Source organism: Bufo gargarizans, chromosome 5 (assembly GCF_014858855.1).
Source record: "Bufo gargarizans isolate SCDJY-AF-19 chromosome 5, ASM1485885v1, whole genome shotgun sequence".
Classification (NCBI taxonomy): Eukaryota; Metazoa; Chordata; class Amphibia; order Anura; family Bufonidae; genus Bufo; species Bufo gargarizans.
In genome coordinates this window covers 330,968,492-330,989,775 of record NC_058084.1, presented here as the reverse complement: position 1 = coordinate 330,989,775, position 21,284 = coordinate 330,968,492, and positions in this window count along the sequence as shown.

Sequence of the window (21,284 nt, the reverse complement as noted above, 5' to 3'; positions counted from 1 at the left end):
AGCACTGCCAATAGTGTCCGGTGTTCTCATATAAGAGCCATCATTGTGATGTCATGGACCGCTGTGATGTCATGGACCGCTGTGATGTCATGTGCTTATTTGCATATATATCTATCTACTGTATCTCTACCTATCTCATATCTATCCAACTATCTATCATCTTTTTTTTTTCTTTCAGTTTTTGCTATTTTTATGGGAGTATTCATTATAATAGTAATACAGTACTTCACGCTATAATATTACATTAGTGTGCAATTATTATGATGTGACTTCTCGCTCCCTTACTATCCTCTTACGTGGCAGAGAGACCAGGCCAGCTCTGATTACAACCTGCATATTGGGTTTAATTTAGGTATCACAGATGGTACAGAATAAAGCTCACGAGATACGCTTATTGGTTTACTAGATGAAGTAATAGAAGGTATAGGTTTCACAATGCACACCCATGTCACTGCTTAGGTGTCCCCTTTCTCTGTGTAGCCCTAGTCCTGGCCCTTACTATTTGTGTGAACAATGTCATGGGTCTTAAGCATTACATAGGGAAATATACAGTATATTATCATTTTAATGAGTTGTCCCCTTTTTTATATTGATATTCATCAATATCAGATAGGTGGGGGGGCCGACTGCCGACACCCCCGCCGATCAGCTGTTTAAAGGGAAAACAGCGCTTGTACGAGCACTGCCTTCTCTTCATTGTTTACCTGCTCACCATCTCAACTGCAGCAGTGAGCATGTGTAATTACATCTCAGACGCCCCATTAACTTCAATGGGACGGCTCCTTCCTGTTCAACTGAATACTAAAGAGCTGTCCCATAGAAGTGAATGGGGCGGCTAAGATGTAATTACACCTGCTCACCTCTGTGATTGAGATGGCGAGCAGGTAAACAATGATGAGAGGGCAGCGCTTGTACGAGGGCTGCTTTCTCTTCAAACAGTTGATCGTGGGGTGCTGGGATTCGCCTTCCCCTCCCGATCTGATATTGATGACCTATGCTGAAGATATGTGAATTGTAAAACTGTTTTACTAATGTCTGGGATGCTCAATTCTGTTCTACAACAGGCAAATTTTCAAAGTGTCTTTTTAACTTTAAAGAACCTGTTTAAAGCAACCCTGTCTCATTGAAAATACTGAGCGGTTTTCATATTATGGAGCAAGAGGACCTGAGCAGATTGATATATATATATATATATATATATATATATATATATATATATATATATATATATACAGTCATGTGAAAAAATTAGGACACCCTTTGAAAGCATGTGGTTTTTTGTAACATTTTTAATAAAAGGTTATTTCATCTCCGTTTCAACAATACAGAGAGATTAAAGTAATCCGACTAAACAAAGAAAACTGAAGAAAAGTCTTTTCAAGATCTTCTGTAAATGTCATTCTACAAAAATGCCTATTCTAACTGAGGAAAAAGATAGGACACCCTTGCCCCTAATAGCGAGTGTTACCTCCTTTGGCTGAAATAACTGCAGTGAGACGGTTCTTGTAGCCATCTACCAGTGTTCGACATCGGTCTGAGGAAATTTTACCCCACTCCTCAATGCAGAACTTTTTCAGCTGTGAGATGTTTGAGGGGTTTCTTGCACGTACAGCCCTTTTCAAGTCACCCCACAGCATCTCAATGGGATTCAAATCTGGACTTTGACTTGGCCATTCCAGGACTCTCCATTTCTTCTTTTTCAGCCAATCTTTGGTTGATTTACTAGTATGTTTTGGGTCATTGTCATGTTGCATGGTCCAGTTCCGCTTCAGCTTTAATTTTCTAACTGATGGTCTCACATGTTCTTCAAGCACCTTCTGATACACAGTAGAATTCATCGTGGATTCTATGATGGTGAGCTGACCAGGTCCTGCTGCAGCAAAGCAGCCCCAAACCATGACACTTCCACCTCCATGCTTCACAGTTGGTATGAGGTTCTTTTCTTGGAATGCTGTGTTTGGTTTACGCCAAACATGTCCTCTGCTGTTGTGTCCAAATAATTCAATTTTGGACTCATCTGTCCAAAGAACATTATTCCAGAAGTCCTGGTCTTTGTCAACTTTATCTCTGGCAAATTTCAGTCTGGCCTCGATGTTTCTCTTGGAAAGCAAAGGTTTCCTCCTTGCACACCTCCCATGCAAGTTAAACTTGTACAGTCTCTTTCTGATTGTAGAGGCATGTACTTCTACATCAACAGTAGCCAGAGCCTGCTGTAGTTCTCGAGATGACACTTTAGGGTTTTTGGAGACCTCTTTTAGCATCTTGCGGTCTGCTCTTGGGGTGAACTTGCTGGGGCGACCAGTCCTGGGCATGTTGGCAGTTGTTTTGAAAGCCCTCCACTTGTAGACTATCTTCCGGACAGTGGAATGGCTGATTTCAAAATCTTTTGAGATCTTTTTAAATCCCTTCCCAGACTCATAGGCTGCTACAATCTTTTTTCTGAAGTCCTCTGACAGCTCTTTTGCTCTCACCATGGTGCTCACTCTCACTTCAACAGTCAGGAGCACACCAAACTAAATGTCTGAGGTTTAAATAGGGCAAGCCTCATTCAACATGCAGAGTAACGATCTACTAATTATGTGCACCTGGTGTGATATACCTGTGTGAGATCTGAGCCAATTTAAGAGGGAATACATGTGAGGGTGTCCTATCTTTTTCCTCAGTTAGAATAGGCATTTTTGTAGAATGACATTTACAGAAGATCTTGAAAAGACTTTTCTTCAGTTTTCTTTGTTTAGTTGGATTACTTTAATCTCTCTGTATTGTTGAAACGGAGATGAAATAACCTTTTATTAAAAATGTTACAAAAAAACACATGCTTTCAAAGGGTGTCCTAATTTTTTCACATGACTGTATATCTCAATCAAATTTTTTATTTTTTTGTAGGATTCCGTAGAAAGTCCTGCTCATTCTGGGCTTTGAATCAAGGAGGCGGTCCTATCAGTGATTGACAGCTAGCTCTGTGTACACAGTCATACAGGGAAAGTTGTCCGTCACTAATAGGACCTCCTTCTTGACTCCGACGCCCAAAAGCAATGAATGAAATATAAGTTATGTTGAACCTTTTCCCACAAAACTATATATCAATCTGCTCAGCTCCTCCTGCTCAATAACATGCTGCCTGCAGCTCAGATACCATGTTAAATTTTCCCCTTTTAAATAAATAATACATTTAGTAATATAATGAAGTCCTCCACTGGTCACCTGAGTGCAGGCTCTGTCCTCGTGTTTAGCTCCTAGATTGATAATGTGTCATCCGTATGTCACGACCCTTGGTCACGGCCGTGACTCCTTGGGAGCCGCATGCAGTTGCCCGCGGTTTGGTGTTGTGTCAACCGCAGCTGGGGGCACTTAGTTGTGTGCCTCAAGTGCGGTTGCCGCGGACAACAGGTATGCGTGCGGTTGCCCTTGGCAACGTGTGTTTGTGTGCACTTCCCTTGTCTGGTGTGCACGGGGGTTATTGTGTGCACTTCCCCTTTGAGTTGGTGTTTTCCCTTCCCTGGTGTTGGAAGGGTTAACTTCCTTCCTAGTGTGTGTGTGCACTGGGTGTGTCTGACTGTTGGGTGTGGCTTCTTGGCCCTATAAAGCCTCAGTGGAAGGCAGTAGTCAGAGAGGGTGCTTCAGCCATGCTTGCTGGAGACATCCTCCTGGTTATTTACCAACTGCCAGTGGGGGCCACCCTTTTGGTCATAAAATGTTACCTTGTCTGATGTGATGTTTATGTGTATGTGGTTGCTTGTTTATTGCACCTTATGGTTTCCTGGTTTCCCGTGTGATGTATGGTGTGTGCTGTTGTCATTTCTGTTGTTGTGGACAACAGCACTTTTACATGGGTTCCAGGCTGTGTGTCTGTGGCAGGTAGGTGAGGTTGTAGTTTCCACGTACCTGCCACTGCCATAAGTTGTATTGGTTTCCCCTTATTTACAGCTTGGCCATTCTAGGCTCCTGTTCCTCCATGTCCAGGAGGAACAGGTAGTCTACCCAGCTCCTAGCTTAGGGACCTGCGGAGGGTTAGTAGGGACTCGAGGTTCCAGAGCATGAGTCCTCCTACCTTTAAGGTCGGCTCATGCCGCTAGGAGTTAGGGTCAGATTAGGGAGGCTTTAGGAGGTGACCTGCTCCCTGATCCTGTGGTCCTGGCCAAGCAGCGACCAAACATCTACTGATACCGCTCGGCTGAGGGTTTCCCCCATCCCCAGCTGTGACACCGTAACAATGACATTTCACATGACTGTAAGGGACTTTCATAAGTTACTTGAGTTTCATAAGTGATGTTTCTTCTATTGGCAGCCTTGGTTGTCATTGCTCTATAAGCTAAACATTGAAGTAGGGAGAACTGACAGAAGCCACCTTTGGAGGACCAGAGCACAATCTGAACATTATTATTAAGTTATTTTTTAATACAGAGGAGCTTCAAGAAGTTTCTTATTCTCAGAAAACACCTAAAAGTGTTATTGTAATGGGCAGTGGCTTTGGACTCACTGTACCAAGTAACTGGTCTGACTTTGGGCTAGTCTTAAGAGCATTATCCTTGCGATTACCTGATGTTCACCCTTTAATCTCTATACAGGGATCTGGCCTTCACTGCAGGGGGCCCACCAGACCACTACCTGTCGGAATATTCCCAGTGTAGTTGGCAGCTGACCCATAGGGGTCTGAGACACCAGTGTTAAGCACCAAGGTGTGGTGACAAAAATGGCAGTAGTAGTAGTTCAATGAATAATAAATTATTAATATTAATTAGCAGAAGTAGTGGGGCAGTTACGGACACAAGCCATAGCTGAAACAGTTATTTATCTATCACTGAGAAATTGCTACACTGGTAAAATGTAACTTTTATTGGCGTAAAATATTTAAAACACTGCACAATGGCGACCTTGCTACTTGTATAACTACTTTCATTCATTGACTACATTCTTTCCCACTGACGATTTTGGCAGTAATTCATGTCGGGGCGTATTGATAGGCAGGCTGTGACTGGCCCACAGGGGTACAGGTGAATCCTTCAGTGGGCCCCTGAGCAAGACGGGCCTCTAGTCTCCCACTCCCTGCACAAGTGGCACATAACACAGTAGACTTATGGCACTTCATACACATATTCAATGTACAGCACCTCAACCAGCCTATGTTCATATAAAAAACTTGATAGATTATATTAGAAACTCCCCAGTTTATTATCATAGACACGATCAGAGCTGAGATGACTTCTAGGTATAGAGGAAAGCTGCCAGTGTCCTCTTCTCCCCAGGACCTACCTTCTCAAAGTTGCTGCAGGGACCCCCATATTCAATCATCTGGTAGCATCTTGCTGCTGTGTGAGTAGGTAATACTTGAATGTATCTGTATGGTGGGCTCCCAAAATACATTTTACTGGTGGGCCCTAGGCACCCCAGTCTGACACTGTTAATAGGGTATAATCTAGGGTTCTCTAGGGTACTGTGTCTGAGCCAAGAGCGAATGGGCTATCATTTATTAGTGGTTCTTTCTAGGTGTGCCCTCTCGGGTGCTGGGCCAAGATTCTGCTTTGCCTACAACTCCAATGCTTACAGTGGGGTCATCAGGTAGCAGTTCTATAGCAGTCAGTCTGCGTTAGATGACATAGTTCTTCAGCTCAAAGCCGAATTTCCATCAAACTAAAGGTTGATATTTTGCAAGGAGTTGTAGGACACCTTCCTTTATCTATTACTTCCATATTGTCCATAGTTATGTAAAAATAAATGTAGAACTCCTTTAGGGATGAGATATCACAAGCACATTAGGCATCTGGTACATTTGGTGTGCATGCTATTTGTCAGGTGTATGGGTAAATATAGGGACTGATGGGGACCTTTTCAGGTAAATTGAATTCGTTTGCTTTACTCTACTTCTACTCTTTTGTTTTTGAGTTCTTTCATTCAGGCTTCACCATTTGTATTCACCTGTTCACAATTTCACTGGTTTTGTCTGGGCCAGGCTGTAGTTTGCCTTTAGTCGGCTGTCTGGCATGTGACGTAACAGGATAGTTCCAACTTTGCAACTGTCCTCCCATAATGGAAACAGTTGAACAGAATTCCGAATTTTCCTTCCTATCTAAACAGCCAATAAAACATTGCATAGTTAAGTTTAGACATGACTTAATATTGCAAAATGTGATTTGTGAGTGGTGTTTTCCATACATTTTTGGGACTGGAGGTGAAGGAAAAAATTTGGAAACTTAGCCAAAACTTCAGGCTGTATAGAAGACTGAATACGCTTCGGATAGAAGAAGGTGCTCACTTTCAGCCTGATGGCCTAAAGCTGGCCATAAATATTACAATCTTAAATATTCAATCTGGGCCATACCCATTGATTTTGACAGGAACAATGGACAGCCTTGCGTGTATGGGGCACCCGTACTGTGCCCAGATGTTGGGGTGAAAGAAGAACTGGGCATGTAAGATTTCAATAGAATAAACACTTTGTCCACCAAGGAGATAAGAGGTTGTGGATGGCAGTGGCTTATCCTTTCTTTTTCTTAAATAAGCATGCATGCTAGGCTGGTCGATGTTGGCATACCTATAGGGAAGTCGAGGAAGATTACTGAAGCCGGAAATAGTGTTTGGCTATCTCATGTATATATCTTTCTGCTCTGCTCTGTTCTGGGAATTCTGGATTGCATCAAATGTTTAGACATTTGGACTGCTTATCTCCAAAATGAAATAGACTAGAGAATATGGGAATGAATATATAATAATTGTCCCCTAAAAGCAGTTTATAAAGTGTCCAGAAGGTGTCTCTACAGCATTGTGCATGGAAAGTGTATGCTAATCCCCTAGGTGCACATTTTCTAAACTATGGTAGTGCAGAAGTAGATCAGACATTACTGAATATTAAGCTGCTGAAAGAGAGTTAAGCACAATGCCCATACCATTATGGCTAATAATACATATATATATATATATATATATATATATATATATATATATATATATGTAATTAAATATATAAAAACTTGTAAATTAATAAGCAAACATATAATTGCTGAAAATCCTCAGCATTGCCATTGTTTTCAGAAACACTATAACCTGCTTATTTATCGAATTGGTGGATATGAGCAACATGTGCATTCTGAACTGTCCTCTCATCTCTTCTCCTGCTCCCTCTTTGACCGCCTACAGTCTGGCTTCCGACCCTACCACTCAACTGAGACTGCCCTCACCAAAGTCACTAATGACCTACTAACAGCCAAAACCAAAAAACATTACTCTGTGCTGCTTCTCCTTGACCTGTCCTCTGCCTTTGATACTGTCGACCACTCCCTTCTGTTACAAACTCTGTCATCTCTTGGCATCACTGACCTGGCCCTCTCCTGGATCACATCATGCCTCAAAGAGCGGATATTTAGCGCCTCCCACTCTCACACCACCTCCTCGTCTCATTCCCTTTCTGTTGGTGTCCCGCAAGGCTCTGTCCTAGGACCCCTACTCTTCTCTATCTACACTTTCGACCTGGGACAGCTCATAGAGTCCCATGGCTTTTAGTATCACTTTTATGCTGACGACACACAAATCTACCTCTCTGGTCCAGATATCAACACCTTACTATCCAGAATCCCACAATGCCTATCTTCCATATCCACCTTCTTCTCCTCTCGCTTTCTAAAACGTAACATGGATAAAACAGAATTCATCTTCTTTACCCCATCTTGCTCAACCCCCCCTAACAGACCTATCTATCACGATCAATGGCTGCATACTCTCCCCGGTCACCCAAGTCCGCTGCCTTGGACTGACCTTGGATTCTGCCCTCTCCATCCGACCGCACATCCGAACCCTTTCCACCACCTGCCGCCTTCAACTCAAAAACATCTCCCGCATCCGCAGTTTCCTCAACTTTGAGTCTGCGAAAAAATGCTTGTACATGCCCTCATCATCTCCCGTCTAGACTACTGCAACATCCTACTCTGTGGCCTTCCATCTAGCACTCTCGCACCCCTTTTATCTATCTTCAACTCTGCTGCCCGACTAATCCACCTTTCACCCTGTTATTTCTCTGCCTCTCCCCTCTGCCAATACCTTCACTGGCTCCCCATTGCCCAACGAATTCACTTCAAAGTACTAACAAATACATACAAGGCCGTCCATAACCTGTCCCCTCCCTACATCTCTGAGCTACTTTCCCGACACACCCCCACACAGTGACCCTGCTGCCAGTGACCCTGCTGCCTCTATACCGCCATGACCAACTTCACCCGCACCTACTGTGTCCTTCTCCCATACCATGTAGATTGTAAGCCTCCACGGGCAGGGCCCTCTCTCCTTCTGCACCAGTTTGTAACTCGTCTTGTTTATGATTAATGCAATTGTCTGTATTATGTATGTATACCCATTTTCACATGTAGAGCTCCATGGAATGAATGGCACTTTAATAAAAAAAAAAATAATATAATAATAATATTCAGGTGGAAGTAGTGCAATCCAGATTTAAGATGCCCCTGTAGGAGAATAGAAATGCCAATATACAGCCCCATGAATTGTGGCTTTGTGGCCATTGTATAGCACTTCTGTTCTCCATCTCATTTGAAAGGCCTGATGTCACATTCTTGTGTATTGTATGGTTCACTGAAGCATGCAACATCTGTACAATATTAGCCAATCAAACCTCAAACACTGGAAAACTCCTTTAAGGCTCTATCCCAGTTTTAAAACAATGCAAACTATTTTAAGCAAGTAAATTATATCGAGCGTCTGGTTGTGTAAGTTAAAAAGTAGCACAGCGTCCAGTCAATGGCGGATTATAATAGCGGCCTGTGGGTCGGCTTCCCCGCTCCCGGCATCGCTGGGGGGCCCAATGCCAACCCAAACGCCCACATACTGCCACTGGGAACGGGAGCGCATAGTTCCCTGCCCTGTCACAGATTACCGCCATAGGCTTCAGGCCTTGTAGGCCTGAGGCCTATGTGGTAGTGAAATCCCTGCGCAGGCGGGCATGATGACATCATCGCGCGCCTGTGCTGGAACGCAGCACAGTGACGTGTGCACGCCTGGACATAGGTATTTAGCTTTTATTATTTTTTCTATTTTATGTGCCAACTTTGGGGGACATTACGGGGGGGGGGGGTGCACAGGAGGACATATTAGTGAAGGTATAGTACATTGGGGCAAATTAATATATTGGGGCTAGCTGTGTGGGGGTAAATTACTATATTGGGGCTGGCTGTGTGGGGGCAAATTACTATATTGGGGCTTGCTGTGTGTGGGGAAATTACTATGTGGGGCAAATTATTATTAGGGGGATTACTATGTGGAGCCAAATTACTATATGAGGGCAGTGTGGGGGAAATTACTGTTTGGGGGCAAAATACTATATGGGGCAGTGTGGTGGAAATTACTATGTGGGGGCAGTGTGGTAGAAATTACTGTGTGGGGCAGTGTGGTGGAAGTTACTGTGTGGGGCAAATTACTATGTGGGGCAAATTACTACATGGGGCAGTGTGGGGGAGCAAATTACTATGGGGGATTACTATGTGGAGGCAAATTACTATATGGGGCAGCGTGGGGGCGTTGCTATTGGGGAGACACTGTAGGGGAAATTCTATTATTTTTGGGGACACTATACAGGGATTATGAACCGGAGCACAATATAGGGTGTTATTTTTACTGGGGGAACTCTAGGGGACATTATAATTGCTGTAGACACTATAGGGACATTTGGGGTAATTTAAAGTAGAACTGGCCTAGCAACTAATCCGATTCCACCTTTCGTGTTTGACAGCTCCTTTGGAAATCCAGTTATACTTTACTCAATTTTTTTTAATGACCCCAATTATGTCTATGAGGATCACTATATTTTCAGCAGTATAGTACCTGCGTCATTGGGAAGCACAACGGACACAGTATTGAGAGTGGCAGCAGGATGACACTGTTGGGACACCAGGACGAGGAGGTTGATGGAAAAATTGTGTAACAAACTCTGTAGAGACGAGATGCGGCTGAAAGAATTTGTCATGGCGGTCTGGGTCAAATGGAGAAGATGAAAGAGAAGGTCTACGTGATAGGATATGTCACTGAATGTAAGAGGTATGTGGTGCTGTATTCTCCTCCAAGTCTTTTTAATTATAATTATATGTATTTTGGTGACCACAATTTTTTTCAGTTTAGGAGCCAATTCGGGGTATTTTTTTTGTCTGGAGATGTCATATGGCCTAGGAAGAGACTGTGGCGCTCACAAAGCACTGCATCCTCTTCATACAAAAAATAAATAAATGAACCTAAAGTGTAGGGAGGGGCCCAATTTGGTTAGACAGCCCCGGGCCTGTCATGCAATAGAAATATTATGTTTTTTATTTATTTATATACAGTACATTTTCCTCTGTAGTAGCGCCCCCAGCTGTTTCTTCTGTGGCTGAAATCCTGTGACTGGTGGACCAGACATACCCAGTAGCTTCCCTGCTTCCTTCCTCTTCTGAATGATGGCAAAATGAACAGTGAAGTAGGTGAAGTGGCGCAGACACCATTCATTTATCTGTAGCTACTTCTAAATTCATAGAAATATACCGCTATATTTTTCTTTAGACAGTGGACAAGGGAATAGTGGGTGGGGGGTATACTGCATACTCTAGTGCTATCTATTAGTGGAATCGATTACTGGGGCTGTGTGTAAGGGACTATTTTCTGTGGGTGACCAAGGGGGTAGCAAAATCTGACTACAGTGTACTCCTGGGAGATGCAGGTGCTTGATCACCACATGGGGCAAGTTGCTGCCCACTCACTGAAACTAAAGAGACAAGAGAAGCAATGAGGTGAGTAAAAAAACATCTAAGAGTGAAAATGACACCAAAGAGCAGCATATTTTGTATTGACATAGTTAAGATAATGCATTAAAGTGCATTTTTTTTTTTAACATTAATTCATGGAATAACCTCTTTAATATGGACAAGACTAAACTTGATTAAACTTTTTCTAAAATTATGTCATTTGATGTAAAAAACAACATTTGGAGCTGCAACTGGAGCCACTAACCTGCCACTAGGGTCAATTGTTTTATTGATGATATGGGGGTTGGGCCCTGAAAATAATTTCTTCAGTTAGGTCCAAAGAACTCCAGTCCGACCCTTTGAAGCAAGAAATCTACACAACCTTATTGTAGACGTCAACACCTATACAACACCTAGTGAATCTAGATATCTAGAGTTGTTGCATCTGTGAAGGCTTACGTTTTTCGCCTTTTTTATTTTTGCTACTAAAATTAGATAACATGGTTTATTTGGAGCTCTCATCTATGTTCGATACCACTGTTGCTAGAATGAATGTAGCTGGCAAAGTGATTATAGCCTGTCTAGCACCAAAAGATCGGTTCTCATGGCAACTGTCTAGATGTTTGGTAACTAGCAGCTTGTGTATGAAGGACAATCATAATTCACATCTATTTAATTCAATATTAAATATAACAATACACAAAAAGTGTGATGTAACCTATCTTTGCAATGTCATTTCCCCTATCATAATCCCTAGGTTCTGAAGAACTGATATGTGCTTATGAATAATCTTTACTTGCTGTAAACTGAAAAGGCAGAATCAACCTGTTATTATTCTTGCTGGTCTTCCTGCTATTTGAGAACAAGTGTAATTCTTCCTCGTGGGATGACAACAAAGGATTACAGAATATGATTATTTACTTAAAGGGTTTCTGTCATCAGATTTACCCTATTAAGCTAGCTGACATTAGCGATGTGCTAATGTCAGCTAAACCTAACTAGCCTATTCCTACTTTTATCTATGCCCTTGTTACGCCAGAAATCTAACTTTTAGAATATGCTAATTAGCCTCTAGGAGCAGGGGGAGGGGGGCTTGTTCCTGCTCCTAGAGGCTCCGTTCCCCCACCTTTGTCGCCTCCCTCCAAGTCCTAATTGGCAGGGCCCGGCAGTGACATCTTTATATTTTCTCTTTATCAGATACATTTCCATCCAACCATCTCATTTTACTTCCCATATTTAAAACACTGAAGTGTGTGCCTTTGGTGAGGTGAGTATTTATTTATTTTATGGCACTATTGTGGGTAAGGGGCTGTTGGGCTATTATACACTGAACAAAAATATAAACACAACACTTTCGGCTTTGCTCCCATTTTGCATGAGCTGAACTCAAAGATCTGAAACATTTTCTACATACACAAAAGACCCATTACTCTCAAATATTGTTCACAAATCTGTCTAAATCTGTATTAGTGAGCACTTCTCTGAGATAATCCATCCCACCTCACAGGTGTGGCATATCAAGGTGCTGATTAGACAGCATGAATATTGCGCAGGTGTGCCTTAGGCTACTTTCACACTTGCATTCGGTGCGGATCCGTCTGGTATCTGCACAGACGGATCCGCACCTATAATGCAAATGATGGTATCCGTTCAGAACGGATCCTTCTGCATAACTAACAGCTTTTTCAGATCTGAGTTTTCAAGATCGTGAAAACTCAGATCCGACAGTATATTCTAACACAGAGGCGTTCCCATGGTGATGGGGACGCTTCAAGTTAGAATATACTAAAAACTGTGTACATAACTGCCCCCTGCTGCCTGGCACCACCCGATCTCTTACAGGGGGCTGTGATCCGCACAATTAACCCCTCAGTTGCTACACCTGAGGGGTTAATTGTGTGGCTCTCAGCCCCCTGATCGGGTGCTGCCAGGCAGCAGGGGCCAGACCACCCTCCCTCCCCAGTATTAAAAGCATTGGTGGCCAGTGCGGCCCCCCTCCCTCCCCAGTATTAGCATTGGTGGCCATTGCGGACCCCCCTCCCTCCCTCCCTCCCCAGTATTAGCATTGGTGGCCAGTGCGGCCCCCCCTCCCTCCCTCCCCAGTATTAGCATTGGTGGCCAGTGCAGCCCCCCCCTCACTCCCCAGTATTAGCATTGGTGGCCAGTGCGGCCCCCCCCTCCCTCCCCAGTATTACATTGGGGGCAGTGGCCACAGGCTAATAACCCCCCTCCCCCCCATCATTGGTGGCAGCGGAGCGGCATTTCCGATCGGAGTCCCAGTTATCGCTGGGGCTCCGATCGGTTACCATGGCAGCCAGGACGCTACTGCAGTCCTGGCTGCCATGGTTACTTAGCTTATACTTACCTGCGCTGTCTGTGGCCGGCCGACGCTCCTCCTACTGGTAAGTGACAGGTCTGTGCGGCGCACCAATGCAAGCAGCGTTTGGGTGTGCGTCTCCTGAGCGGAATGGAGGCGGAACGGAGCCAAACTTATGCATTCTGAATGGATCCGCATCCATTCAGAATGCATTGGGGATGTACGGATCCGTTCGGGGCCGCTTGCGAGATCCAAACGCAAGTGTGAAAGTAGCCTTAGACTTCTCACAATAAAGGGACACTTTGAAATGTGCACAGTTTTGCCACCATTTGCCTCACGCAGTGCAACACATCTCCGTCGCATAGAGTTGATCGGGTTGTTGATTGTGGCCTATTTTGGTCCACTTCTCTTCAATAGCTGTGTGAAGTTGCAGAATATTGGCAGGAACTGGAACACGCTGTCATATACGCTGATCCAGAGCATCCCAAACATGCTGAATGGGTGACATGTCCGGTGAGTATGCTGGCCATGCAAGAACTGGGATGTTTTCAGCTTCCAGGAATTGTGTACAGATCCTTGCAATATGGGGCCGTGCATTATCATGCTGCAACATGAGGTGATGGTCGTGGATGAATAGCACAACAATGGGCCTCAGGATCTCGTCACGGTATCTCTGTGCATTCAAAATGCCATCAATAAAATGCACCTGTGTTCGTTATCCATAACATAGCCTGCCTATACCATAACCCCACTGCCACCATGCGCCACTCGATCCACAACGTTGACATCAGAAAACCGCTCACCCATACGATGCCACACACGCTGTCTGCCACCTGCCCTGAACAGTGAAAACCGGGACTCATCCGTGAACAGAACGCCTCTCCAACGTGCCAGACGCCATCGAATGTGAGCATTTGCCCACTCAAGTCGGTTACGACGACGAACTGCAGTCAGGTCCAGACCCCGATGAGGACAACGAGCATGCAGATGAGCTTCCCTGAGACGGTTTCTGACAGTTTGTGCAGAAATTCTTTGGTTATGCAAACCGATTGTTGCTGCAGCTGTCCAGGTGGCTGGTCTCAGACGATCATGGAGGTGAACATGCTGGATGTGGAGGTCCTGGGCTGGTGTGGTTACACGTGGTCTGCAGTTGTGAGGCCGGTTGGATGTACTGCCAAATTCTCTGAAACACCTTTGGAGACGGCTTATGGTAGAAAAATGAACATTTATTGCACGGGCATTCCTGCAGTCAGCATGCCAATTGCACGCTCCCTCAAAGTTGCGACATCTGTAGCATGCTGTGTGATTAAACTGCACATTTCAGAGTGGCCTTTTATTGTGGGCAGTCTAAGGCACAGCTGCGCAATATTCATGCTGTCTAATCAGCACCTTGATATGCCATACCTGTGAGGTGGGATGGATTATCTCGGCAAAGGAGAAGTGCTCACTAACACAGATTTAGACAGATTTGTGAACAATATTTGAGAGTAATGGGTCTTTTCTGTATGTAGAAAATGTATTCTGGGGGCATAAAGCGAGCCATAATAAATACTGGAAGCACAAAGCGGGGCCATTATAAATACTGAGGATACAAAGAGAAAATGGATGCAAAATGGCCATGAAAATCCTAAGTTTATCATTTTTTAACTGATTTCTTTTTCAACTGTCTTTCGAATGTACACCAAGGCCTCTTTCAAACGAATGATACAGATTGGCTCAGGATGTGTTCAGGGTGCATTCAGTGAAATCCCCACCATTTTGCAAGCAAGTTCAGTCAGTTTTGTCTGCGATTGCGTTTAGTTCAGTTTTTTCTGCACCGGTGCAATGCGTTTTGATGCGTTTTTCACACACGTGAAAAAATCCTGAAGGTTTACAAACAGCATTTCTTAGCAACGATTAGTGAAAAACGCATCGCACTCGGACTGCATCTGCATTACATCTGAATGCAATGCGTTTTTCACTCAAGCCTCATTCACTTCTATGGGCCCAGGGTTGCATTAAAAATTCAGAACATAGAACATGCTGCGATTCTCACACAACGCTGACCTGATGCGTGAAAAAAACGTTCATGTACACCGACCCATTAAAATTAATGGGCCAGGATTCAGTGTAGGTGCTATGTGTTCACTTCACGCATCGCACCCGTGCGGAAAACTCAGTAGTTTAAAAGGAGACTAAGTACAAAAAAAGTGAGAAGCCATGCTCTACAAAGCTCTTTTTTCTTTTTTTTAGCAATCAATAATATATGTTTTGAGAATGATACAATAAATAATTTGAAAAAGTGTAAAATTATGTGATATGTGAAATATTGCACCAACTGACATATGGAATGAAATAAGGCAAGTGATTTGAAAAGTGACAAGTGGAAACGCAAAACACAAAATCAGTCCTTTTCAAGGGGCTTAGTTCCCAGTCCTCGATTAGAGGTGTAAGCTGAAGCTTTTAGGCCTCTGATTTACTATGTTATTAATAAGCTGGAATCTTCTTACAGTATGTGGTGGAATGGTACCCCAGTCTGTGGTGTACATTAACCGCTAACACTTTTTTGTAAACCTGATGATATTGCACAATGCATTTGGAAAGTATTCAAACCCTTTCACTTTTATTTTACTTTTTGGTATGGTGCGGTCTAAAATTTAAATAAAATCAAGTTTTGCCCTATCATTCTGCACTCAGTACCTCAAAATAAGAAATTGAAAACAGAATGTATAAAATCATTGCTAAAATCTTGCATTGACATGTATTCAGACCCTTTACTCACTACTTATTTGAAGCACTTTTGGCAGCCATTACAGCCTTCAGTCTTCTTGAGTCTGGATGTGGGGATTTCTTGCCATTCTTCTCTGCAGATCCTCTTAAGCTCTTTCAGGTTGGATGGGAGCTGTTGGTGGACAGCCATTTTCAGGTCTCTCCAGAGCTGTTTGATTGGGTTCAAGTCAGGGCTCTTGCTGGGCCACTCAAGGGCATTCACAGAGTTGTCCCTAAACCACTCCTGTGTTGTCTTGGCCGTGTGCTTAGGGTCATTGTCTTGTTGAAATTTGAACCTTTGGCCCAGTCTGCATTCCAGAGCACGTTATAATTAAGAATATCTCTGTACTTTGCTCCATTCAGCTTTCCCCCAACCCTGACCAGTCTCCCTACCCCAACTGCTGAACTCCCCTCCCCCGAGCATGATGCCGCCACCACCCTACATTGAAGCAGGTAGGGATGATATTAAGCAGGTGATGAGCAGTGCCTGGTTTACTTCAGACAAGATGCTTTGAAATTGAGGCCAAAAAGTTCAATCTTGGTTTTTATCAGACCATAGAATTTGTCTATTACCGAGGAGAAATTTCATTCTGGCCACTCTGCCATTAAGCCCAGAATGGTGGAGTGCTGCAGTTAGGGTTGGACATCTGGATGTTTCTGCCATCTACACACAGGATCTTTGTTGCTCAGCCAGACTGACCATTGGGTTCTTGGCCACCTCTCTTATCTTCTCCACCTCTTACTTAGTTTATTGGGTGGCTATCTCTAGGAAGAGTCCTGTTTGTTCCAAACTTCTTCTATTTAAGAATGATAGAGGCCATTGTCATCTTGGGAACTTTTAATGCAGTAGAATGTTTTGTATCCTTCTCGAGATCTGTGCCTCCACACAATTCTCTCTCTGATCTCCACAGGAAGTTTCCTCCTCATGGCTTGATTTTTGCTCTGATATGCGTTGTCAGCTGTGAGACCTTATATAGACGGGAGTTTTTTCCTTTTTAATACATTTGCAAACACTTCTAAAATTCTGATAGATGGAGTCACATACAGAATTAATACCAGATTTATCCAATTTAATAATACAAGTATAAAATCCTAGCATAGATTACCATAAAAAATATATAAAATACATATATAAAATACAAAACTTAAAATATTAGCACTGTATGGTACTGTAATATACTGAATAATATTGGCTGATGTTAATCCGACAATTAATATCCTCACAATTGTTCGATGGACTTATACAATGTTCATGTGGAAAAAAGGAAAAAAAAAGGAAGAAAGTCCGGAGTTCCTCAATATGGTTATGAATGAAGATTATTATACAGACTCATAGTGATCTTTGCACAAAAATGATGATGGTAGCAATTGATATTGTTATTTTCAATATACGATGGTATATGTTAGTGATACCGCACTCAGACGGTTTCTATATAGATCTTTCCCAAAGAAAAAGGATGGCAGCAAGCAATGTTTGCACAAATTTTGCTCAGCTCTCGGTATGAGCAGCTATTACTCACAGTTAGCAGCTTCGGTTCGTGGCGTCCCACGAGCTGTCCTTAAGTGGTGAGATTGCTTCTTTCTTGGGAATTTTTCATACGGTTGGTATACCGAATCTTTGTTCTTTCTATCGGAACACGGCTGTGTGGAACTGTAACACACGCGGTCTCAATATTTGAGCTGACTTCCTTTGGCGTTCCACGTGTCTCCGAATGTATGGAGCTTTAGTGTTTGCTGAAATACCTGCTATCTAGCGCTATATATATCTCTATATATCTCTATATAGCGCTAGATAATAGCTAGCAATTCCAGTTCGGAGAAATAAAGAAAGATTTTAGATAAAGGTCTATATATTCAAAACGCATATATACCGCAAGACAACCGCAGCGGTAGGAATCTAGGACGAAATAGGAGATCACCAGATAAATAGTTTGGAATATATGGGAAAATGACATGTTCACAATGTCTATGGAGTTTGCCCGCAATGAAAAAAGAACAAATAGAACAACAGAATATGGTAGACAATTAATATATAATTCAAAACCATATATGATGCATATATATATATTTTTTTAAAAATATTCTTTTAAATTATTGTCTAGAAACTTTGAGAATGACTGTGTATAAACATTTTATAAATATATATTGCAATGATTTTAAACATTGATCGCACTTTTTATATTGATCTTACATTGATACCTATTCCAGACTGTATTTTACATGAATTGGCAACTTTTTATAATGCCGAATAAATATTCGAACAATCTATTATTTTAGATACAATGAGCTATACAAATGTCACAAACTGATTGCATATAACGCACAGAAACTGGAGAAATAAGAGACACAGACCCCTCTGAAATCATAGAAAGACGCACATATACCGCACTGACAGGGTGAGCCAATTACAAAGACATTCTAACATTGACTCACCATGGATTTTCAGTCCACTTTTTCCAGACAATCCAGAGAGGAAACGTATAAAATCCGGCCACATACAGAGACCGAACATAGCCACTGAGGAAGGAGACGAGTATAGTCCCCGAAACGCGTCTGGCGGTAACCTTCGGTCATCAGACTCAAATAGCCGGACATATGTTGGATAACATCGACTAGATGGCCCACAAGTGAAGCGCTTCACTAAAGAAATCCACTGGCGGTATCCACAGCCTGCAAACTACCGGTCTATAGCAGGTATTTCAGCAAACACTAAAGCTCCATACATTCGGAGACACGTGGAACGCCAAAGGAAGTCAGCTCAAATATTGAGACCGCGTGTGTTACAGTTCCACACAGCCGTGTTCCGATAGAAAGAACAAAGATTCGGTATACCAACCGTATGAAAAATTCCCAAGAAAGAAGCAATCTCACCACTTAAGGACAGCTCGTGGGACGCCACGAACCGAAGCTGCTAACTGTGAGTAATAGCTGCTCATACCGAGAGCTGAGCAAAATTTGTGCAAACATTGCTTGCTGTCATCCTTTTTCTTTGGGAAAGATCTATATAGAAACCGTCTGAGTGCGGTATCACTAACATATACCATCGTATATTGAAAATAACAATATCAATTGCTACCATCATCATTTTTGTGCAAAGATCACTATGAGTCTGTATAATAATCTTCATTCATAACCATATTGAGGAACTCCGGACTTTCTTCCTTTTTTTTTCCTTTTTTCCACATGAACATTGTATAAGTCCATCGAACAATTGTGAGGATATTAATTGTCGGATTAACATCAGCCAATATTATTCAGTATATTACAGTACCATACAGTGCTAATATTTTAAGTTTTGTATTTTATATATGTATTTTATATATTTTTTATGGTAATCTATGCTAGGATTTTATACTTGTATTATTAAATTGGATAAATCTGGTATTAATTCTGTATGTGACTCCATCTATCAGAGTGCCCATTCACTTTATATACATTTGTCTAAACCTGGTGAGTAGGGTGTCACACTAGTTTGGAGCACCTATACATCACCAACACAGGGGTGAGCCGTCCTATACTTTTCTGTTCTGACTTCTAAAATTCTGTTTTAACTTTCTCATTATTGGGTATTGAGTGCAGTCTGATGGTTACAAACTTCATTTTTTAAATTTTAGTACAAAGCCAAATCATAACAAAATTGTGAAAAAAGTGAAAGGGTCTAAAGACCTCCCAAATGAACTGTATGTTTTATTAAAGTAACTGGTTGAATGAGTATTACTATGTTATATTTGCACTGAAATTGCATTTAAACTGCCTTTTTGTATTATCTGTGTGATTACCATGCTGTGCTATATATGTCAAGTCATGGTGTGGATCCTTTCCTACAGGACTAGGTGACATTGCTTAAGTCTACAGTCGTGGCCAAAAGTTTTAAGAATTACATAAATATTAGAAATTGGAAAAGTTGCTGCTTAAGTTTTTATAATAACAATTTGCATATACTCCAGAATGTTATGAAGAGTGATCAGATGAATTGCATAGTCCTTCTTTGCCATGAAAATTAACTTAATCCCAAAAAAACCTTTCCACTGCATTTTATTGCTGTCATTAAAGGACCTGTTGAGATCATTTCAGTAATCGTCTTGTTAACTCAGGTGAGAATGTTGACGAGCACAAGGCTGGAGATCATTATGTCAGGCTGATTGGGTTAAAATGGCAGACTTGACCTGTTAAAAGGAGAGTGATGCTTGAAATCATTGTTCTTCCATTGTTAACCATGGTGACCTGCAAAGAAACGCGTGCAGCCATCATTGCGTTGCATAAAAATGGCTTCACAGGCAAGGATATTGTGGCTACTAAGATTGCACCTCAATCAACAATTTATAGGATCATCAAGAACTTCAAGGAAAGAGGTTCAATTCTTGTTAAGAAGGCTTCAGGGCGTCCAAGAAAGTCCAGCAAGCGCCAGGATCGTCTCCTAAAGAGGATTCAGCTGCAGGATCGGAGTGCCACCAGTGCAGAGCTTGCTCAGAAATGGCAGCAGGCAGGTGTGAGCGCATCTGCACGCACAGTGAGGCCAAGACTTTTAGAAGATGGCCTGGTGTCAAGAAGGGCAGCAAAGAAGCCACTTCTCTCCAAAAAAAACACCAGGGACAGATTGATCTTCTGCAGAAAATTTGGTGAATGGACTGCTGAGGACTGGGGCAAAGTCATATTCTTAGATGAAGCCTCTTTCCGATTGTTTGGGGCATCAGGAAAAAGGCTTGTCCGGAGAAGAAAAGGTGACCGCTACCATCAGTCCTGTGTCATGCCAACAGTAAAGCATCCTGAGACCATTCATGTGTGGGGTTGCTTCTCATCCAAGGGAGTGGGCTCACTCACAATTTTGCCCCAAAACACAGCCATGAATAAAGAATGGTACCAAAAGCACCCTCCAACAGCAACTTTTTCCAACAATCCAGCAACAGTTTGGTGAAGAACAATGCATTTTCCAGCACGATGGAGCACCGTTCCATAAGGCAAAAGTGATAACTAAGTGGCTCGGGGACCAAAACGTTGACATTTTGGGTCCATGGCCTGGAAACTCCCCAGATCTTAATCCCATTGAGAACTTGTGGTCAATCCTCAAGAGGCGGGTGGACAAACAAAAACCCATTCTGACAAACTCCAAGAAGTGATTATTAAAGAATGGGTTGCTATCAGTCAGGAATTGGCCGAGAAGTTGATTGAGAGCATGCCCAGTCGAATTGCAGAGGTCCTGAAAAAGAAGGGCCAACACTGCAAATACTGACTCTTTGCATAAATGTCCTGTAATTGTCGATAAAAGCCTTTGACACGTATAAAGTGCGTGTAATTATATTTCACTACATCACAGAAACAACTGAAACAAAGATCTAAAAGCAGTTTAGCAGCAAACTTTGTGAAAACTAATATTTGTGTCATTCTCAAAACTTTTGGCCACGACTGTATACACATTCTCCTACAAAAGATTCAGTGTTGTAGCTGTATCGTAGCAATGCAGTGCTACGTTGACCAGTGTAGTCTGTGAAGCAGCAGGGAAAAGTGCA